The sequence below is a fragment of the Aegilops tauschii genome, chromosome 7 (genome assembly GCF_002575655.3).
Source record: "Aegilops tauschii subsp. strangulata cultivar AL8/78 chromosome 7, Aet v6.0, whole genome shotgun sequence".
Classification (NCBI taxonomy): domain Eukaryota; kingdom Viridiplantae; phylum Streptophyta; class Magnoliopsida; order Poales; family Poaceae; genus Aegilops; species Aegilops tauschii.
In genome coordinates, this window is record NC_053041.3 from 5,233,870 (window position 1) to 5,241,822 (window position 7,953).

At 42.8% G+C, this 7,953-nt stretch overlaps 1 pseudogene; it reads right to left on the reverse strand.

Moving 5' to 3' along the window:
• Positions 1-366: 366 nt before the first annotated feature.
• On the reverse strand, positions 367-6,043 carry LOC109745801 (putative disease resistance protein RGA4; annotated as a pseudogene).
• Between the last annotated feature and the right edge of the window lie 1,910 nt (positions 6,044-7,953).

A 7,953-nucleotide genomic window follows, 5' to 3' on the forward strand; every position in this document is an offset into this window, starting at 1 on the left:
GGCACCGAGAAAAGCTCATTTCTTTCATTCAGGAATGGACACTGGACCAGAATTAAATGTGGGAATATTGGGATTGGCAACAGTGGCACCAGAGGACATGAGGTGGTGGAGTGTGAGATGGAAACACCGAGGGGATCAGCACTGGCCAGTAAAGTAGGAAACAGAGTTTTAACTGTAAGATGAGCCAGCCTGAAGCACTCCAGCTCGTAGCAGGTTGCTGGAGGCACATCTCTTGGGCCTGCAGTTAGTTTGAAGTAAACAAATGAAGGGAAAAAATGGAGTATTTAAAAGATAAAAAAAGTATACATACACAGCTATATGTTTCAGAGTGCAAAGGTGGCCGATGGGAGCTAACTTACCTTTCTATTTATCTGTAGGCAGGAATTCAAATCACACTTTATTCAAATTCCTTCCGGCGGATATGCGCGATCTTTGGCCAACTTTCTCCATCAGGTGCTCGACAGCTCTCCACCAATAGCTCAGAACAACCCGATACACGTATCCGCTGGAGGGAGGATGGCAGGTCTGGTAAAGATGATATGTTGGGGCAGTCCCAGATGTCGAGACTCTTCAGATTGGAGAAGCACTTCAGATTTGTTGGCAGGGAAATCATTTGACAATCCTGGAACGTCAGTGTCCTCACGGATGAGAAATTTGCGGGTTCTTTGAATGAAATGAATGGTTCCTTGCTTCCTTCAAGAGTGAGATGTGCTGGAACTGTGGGAGCTTCAGCCAAGAGCATGTCGTTGAGTATTACAGGACTGCTAACATGAAGTGAGTCCTGGACTCGAAACTGTGAGATACACTCGGGGGTGAGCTTTGGAACATCAATCAAACTTAAATGGTCAAGTTGCAGGGAAGACAATCCTTCGAGCACACATAAGTCTGGCAAGCACTCCAGCGACAAACATTTAACAGATGTGAAACTACCAACAGACAAGCATCCGACACTTCTGCAATTCCGTATGAGAATATGATTCATGTGTGGCCAGTCAGTACAGAGGAAGTCAGCTGCAAACACACAATTCTGTATACTGAGCCTCTCAAGTGATAATGGCAAACATTCTGCTCCACATGCCAACTCTAAAGAAGGGCAGGAAATCAAATCAACATATGAAAGAGAGGTAGCAGCTCGTAATCCCCTTAACGACCTGAGACACCAGCAATCATAGATGGACAAGCTGGAAAGTGCTGTCAAATGTCAGAGGACCTCTTCTGAAGGAAGTGTAGTTAGAGTCATAATCTCTTTTAAGAACAAAGTTTTCAGTGAAGCTAGGCCAGCAAGGCAAACAGCTAAAGCTCCATCTGTAATACAGCATGAAGAAAGATAAAGTTGACGAAGTCCTGATGGTGGAACAAGTGGCAGCCCAATGCTACTTCCATACGTGAGTCGTATCCTTTGCTCGTGGCAATATATCCATGCCTTGATGACATCCTCCTTCACAAATACTTTATCCTTCTCTCTTGGTAGAGCACTCTCAAGGTTTTGAACATGTGTCACATCACTATGCATCACTGTCAACAACTGCTTCAGAAATGAATGTTCCCTCGGGAGTATAGACCTAATAAGTGATCTTGAATCCACCTCCCAGATTAAATGAAGCTGTGATTCCAAGTGATCTGTCCTCATGATATTCTCTCTCTGATCATGATGTTCCATCTCATCGTTGGAAATAAATATAAGCAGTGGGCAATTGTCCACATGTAAAAATTCAAGGCCTACTGGAAGAAAAGGTAATGACTTTAGGTTTGGCACATTGCTGAGGAAAAGTGAAGAGCAGTTCTCAAATAGCTTACTATTGGACGGTAGGCTTTGTAATGCGCTGCAATTATTAAAGCTTAAAGATTCCAAATTCTCAAAATATGAACCATCAAGTAACCAGCCTGGATATTCTGAAGATCTGTAACCGTCAATTGTAAGATCCCCAAGCTGAGGCGGTGGCATCAGGCCTTTTAGAACCTCCAAATGTAAACTATCCTCTGCATTTGTGTTATTTTCATAACTCCATACAAGTCCTAAGCTGCCAAGATGACTTTTCTGGTGCAGATTTGATTCTAAGGCTTGATCCTTCCCAGCAACATTCTCAAGATTTGTGACCCTTAAACTGCCACGAATCTTGTTCATGTCCCTGAGCTGTTGTAACTCATATCCCTTTTTCTTTTGCACAGAAAATTCCCCTAATTGTTGAAGCAAAGTTAGCTTGCCAATGTTAGGAATTGCTTCTTTGCAACTCGATTCAAGATGTTGTAACTTCACCAAATTGCTGAGTTTCTCAGGGAAACTCTTAACTTTGTTATTTAACAGAAGTAATTGTAAGTGGTAAAGGGTACACAATGATCTTGGCAATTCAGAAATCAGTGTTTCTTTAAGGTTCAAATACCGAAGGTGCTTCAACTCACCAGCAGATTCTGGCAACTTACTACTGCTATAAGATGACAAGCATAGCACGCGCAACTTCTTCAAATTCTGTATTATCTGATTAAAAAGGTCACTTACATCATCCACTACGGGGCCTATGCAGATAATAGTGCGTAAATTATGTAGCTTGCAGATACTTTGCAGATAATAGTTGCGTCATACTATCAACATGAACCGATAGGTGTCGAACAATATAAGATATTTCTGTCACGTTATCATCTTCCAATCTGAAGTAGTCTTCTTTGGAGTGTGATTCTGCCAGATCATGAAGGAGATCATGCATAACATAATACGGGCCAATGTATGGTTGAAAGGAGATGAATCTTCCAAACTCGTTGAAGCAATCCCTCCCAATATCTTTCACTCTCTTGTTTTGGTTGCACGAATCAAAAAGACCCTCACCCATCCAAAGATAAACCAAATCATCAATGACATACCTGTAGCCTTTTGGAAACAGGCTACAATATAGGAAGCACCTTTGCAGACATGGATCTAACTTCTTATAACTCCACAACAAAGCTGCCATGGGCTCACTTAATTTGTCAATCATTAAAGTTAGAGCATCCTTCCATGAAGATATATCTGTTTTCCCTTTCAACTGAGAACCCACAACTTTTGCTGCCAAAGGAGATTGTCCAAGCCTTTTAGCAATCTTCTCTGCAAAACCTTCTAGCCTTTCACGCAACTGTGAATTTCTGATGTCTGGTCCAGAGAATGCATGCTGTTTGAAGAGTGCCAAGAACTGAGGATCTTCCATCTTTTCCAGAGGACACACTTCTTCACAGCAAAGAGCAGGTGGAAATGTATCTCGTCGAGAAGTTACCAAAACTTTGCTTCCCATCTGTTGGGAAACTAGAGGAGCTAACAGTTGGTCCCATTCCCTTTCGCTACCAGGTTCAAACCAAACATCATCCAGCACAAGCAGGAATTTCCCTGATCCTTGCAGTATGTCTGTTAACTTGCGCTGCAGAGTATCAAGGTTATCAATGCGTGGGCATTCCCCCTGAGAGGCAGACTCGATGATCTCCCGTGTATGACGGCGGACATCAAGTTTGCGTGAGATGCTTACCCACATTGTCACAGCAAAATATTCGTTTACCCTCTGGTCATTGTAAACAAGTTGTGCCAAGGTGGACTTTCCCATGCCTCCAGCTCCAACGATGGCCAAACCTGAGTACAAAGCTATACTAGAATCAGTACTAGCAGTTATCCTGGTAAGACGCTTTATTATATGATCACGATCCTTCTCACGACCAATCACTTTCAGAGGTGGTATTGATGTCGTCTCCGGAACAACAGCTGATGATATGGGAGGGTTCTCTGCATTATAATCAGCTGGTAAGCAAAGTAGTTTGCGGAAGTCCTTGGCTTTCGCCAGGGTGGTCTTCAGTTCATTCAGATGTTGAATTAGCTTTCTGTTCTCAGAGCTCATATTGGACAGCTTGCTTGATGCAGCACGCAGAGGCTTCATTAATGTGTTGCTGATGGAGGAGGCGTTGGCCGGCAAGGAATCCTTCCCCTTTGCTTGGCGCTTGAGGAGGTCGTATTCATGCTCGTCCAGCAAGTCTTTAGCCAGGTAGAAGCCTTCTTTGAGTTCCTGAAGCCATTTGTCCAACTTGAGCCTTTGGTTTCCCTTATCTGCTGCTTCAATCAACAGCTCGAACTGCGGCAAGATAGTGGTCTCCAGTTCATGGAGCTCACGAGCCATATCGACTCCAAGGTACGTTGAAGCATTAGAAAGGAGCTTCTTTAAGGCCGGCGATGCAGCCAATTTTAAGCTTACGCTTAAGGCAGCACTAGCTAATGCCACTTCCATCGGATTATAGGGTTTATTTTTTTGGGTGTATAGGACAAGGGAGGGAGTTGTGTTTGTTTTGTGGATGAAGAGATCTTGGGTGTAGAAAGACAAATTACAGGAAACTGGTAAAAGAATAGACTTCTCCTAAGCAGACTTCTCCTTTTCTAAGGTGAGGGTCACTAGGCTGGAAGATAGTTAAGGGGTGTTTAAGGAGGAAAACAAGAGAACAGATACTAAATGATGGAACACCTAGCTAGTATGAAGATGAACAAGCACACAATTGAATTTTTCCACTCTCTTTTTCAGGGTTTTTTTAGTCTGGAATGGCCTGAATATATTACTAGGATTCGAATTATTTATGGAAGCACTGATGGATAAAAACCTGTTGAAGTAGGAAACCACGAGTTAAATTAGTAAAGTGCAACAGAGATAAGAAAAAAGAAACCCACTGGCAGGCAATGGCAAAAAGTAAGAATACTATTTTGAGCATGGGAAATAACCTGAATAAATAATAGAAGAGCAATGAAAGTGCTTGTGGATCGGAGGTAGAAACAACCAGTGAATATAGCAACGGCTTATTTGGGGATTATTGTGCTGCTCCCCCAGCTAGACTTCTGGTGTGTTTATTGTACTCTGGTGTGTGTGCGCGCTTTGAACCTTGTTGCTACCTGTGTGCTTTGGTCCAGGCTTTATAATATAAAGCGGGGGGAACCCAATTTCGTCGAATATAGCAACGGATGAACACCCGTTGGAGTGGGAAATCACAAGATAGATTAGCCGGTTGCAACAAGGAAGATAATAGTAAAAGGCCAGATTTGTATAGGAAAACAGAGGAGATTAGTTGTGAGCTTACACGGATGAACAAGTGAGAAGCAGCGTTGTAGGCCCTGGCACAGCGATGAGGCAAGGCTGCAGAATGAGAGGAGGCAAAAAATCGCAAACAGCAACAAGGTAATAGTAGTATCAAATATCCCGTGGAATTCCTCGGTTCTATAGTGATTTGCCTGTCCCTGTCTCACTTTTCAAGCACACTGTGCTCCGCGGGATCATCATTTCCAGTGGCCACCGTTTCCGTCCGCTTGGCCTCCCCTTGACTGGGTTTTCCGGGTGTCCGGTTGGGCATGCTGTTGTCTTCCACACTCATTGAGAAAACGACTGATTTCACATTATTGTTCAGAGCAGAAGTGGTCCCAGACTACGTTGCGCGGATACTTCAGAAAGCGCGCGTATCCAGCCGGATACTGCTCCGATACAACCCGATACGTATCCCGTAAGTACCCCTCGGTTTTTCGATTTTTAACAAAGAAAATAATGTTTGATACTCCTAGGATACTTCTACGATACTTTTTGGATACCCGAAACCCCTCGTTTGACGTGAAATCCCCTCAATAGTAAAGGCACACTTTTTAAAGATACCCAACATGGATGTGAGTTCATGCCAAAACATGACTATCAATGTTCTTGTTCAATTGAAAGGTGAGCAAGAGAGAGTCGATGCACTAATTGGAACAACAAACCTGGGAAAATCCCACTGCTAATTAATGAAAGTGGACCAAGTGCAAGAAAACAAAGGGAATAATCCTATTGAGGCATGCTTTGACCTAGAACACTAGTGCAGAACCGGGCTTTAGCGCCGGTTCGTAAGAGCCTTTAGTGCCGGTTCTACAACCGGCACTAAATTGTGGAGACTAAAGCCCCCCCCCCCCTTACTACCGGTTCGTCACGAACCGGCGCTAAAGTGCCACCACGTGGCACGGGACAGGTCCGGGTGCGTGTAGAGCTTTAGTATCGGTTGGTGTTACCAAAACCAAAATCAAAAATTAATGGAAAATAAAACCAAAACACCCCCAAACATTTAGTACCGGTTGGTGTCTGGGGGTGTTTTGGTTTTATTTTCCATTAATTTTGTGTTTTTCATTTAATTCTTTTTTGTTTGCTGGTATTTTACGATCTACAAATTGTACACGTTATGCATATATATCATCGAATGTCTCACAACCAACACCATTAATTATTCACACATACACATGTATATACATATACAATTTCTCCTACATATTGCCTTGGTGCCTTCGGAGCACGATGACAAGTGGTTCATGGGGGCGGTAGCGGGTAATAGTATTCTCCTTTGGGATCTATGACCTGGTCGAGCAAAAATCCCGCTATTTCCTCTTGAAGTTCTAGTATGCGTTCCGCTGGTAGGAGCTGCTCCCGCACCTCTCTGAACTGTTAAGAAGGAGATCAATATGCATGTGTATTAGTTGTGTGACTAGATATTGATAATGGTGTGAATAGTATTCTGACAAACGTACGCAGTCCTGTCTTTGAGATCTGCTCCTTTCGGACGCCATCATGTGAATGTTCTCGCAAACGTAGAATGCACACAGATCATTCCCCGGTGCCTGCTTCAGGGCCTTTACGAGAAGGAAATTGAATCAGATAATGATTAATCAAGCATGATAATTAATTAATGGTATTGAAACAAGAATTAAAGAGATGGTAGCTAGCTAGTACTACTTAATTAATTACCTTTGGTCGATACCAAAACAACTTTTTTGCCCATTTGCCTGGAGTCACCTTGATGAACTTTGCCCAAACCCTGCCCTCCGGCAAAGAAAATTAATAAAGGGGTTATTAAATAGTTCATATCAGGAAATGACGAACTAAATAGGCCGAGATATAGTTAATAATGATTGAAATTACCTGTTGACTATCCCCTTCACGATGGTGTAGTCTTTTTCTTCTTTCAGTAGTGAGTCCAGTACTTCAACTGTTCGTTTGTCAACTTTAATGTCTAACCAGATCCAGTGGAAACTGCATGCGCACACGTTTGCATGTCTTAATTAAGCGGGCATGTGCATAACACTAATCAACTATCGTAAACCCTATACACTTAATTATTAACATCTAGCTAGCTAGTAAGCAAAAACAGAATTTATAGTACAAGACAGTGTGACTCACAGGAAGTTGTAAGGAAGTAGTATATCTTCACTGGTATTGAGGCGCTTGAAGAACTCCAGCATGCTTTCCTCTAAACTATCTCGAGAAGTTGGAAGATTTCATGTGTACTCATTAATGGTATTTGGGTCAATGAACCCAATGCCATAGCGTCCAGATTTTTTCATTTCATACATCTTCATTTTACATATAATACCACAAAAAAGAATATATAGTGATCAAAATAATCACTACAGCTAGCTTGAGACTTAAATTACAGAAAGAAATCACTTACAGACAATAGCAACTGACGATAGATTTGTCGAGTGCGTCTTGATTGTATAACTGAAATAGTTCTGAATACTCAACGGACAGAGCTTTCTCATGGAAGTAATGCTCCTCCTTGACATTCACCATGAGGGACTCTCGATTGGAAATCTTGGTAATGTTCATGTACCATTGATGCAATTCATACATTCTCGTTGGGAGGTTCTTGACCTTGTCTGGCTCGACCAAAGGTTGGCCCCGGACATATTTCTGTTTTATTTCCTCCTCTCTAAGCGGAGACATGGGCTCGATTTTGAGGAGTTGTCCAACAGAGATCTTGAGCATTTCAGCCTGCATTATATGCTCCTCCGTTATTACCACATCGCCCAGCTGGGGAACGTTAATGGTTTGCCCACAATAATATTGGGCGCGCGTACTCCTCTCATGTGTTGTTGGCACAACAAGCGGGGAGGGGGGGGGGGGGTCGACTGCACCGCCTGTTCTCCCAGCTGGGGAACGGTTTTCCTGAATT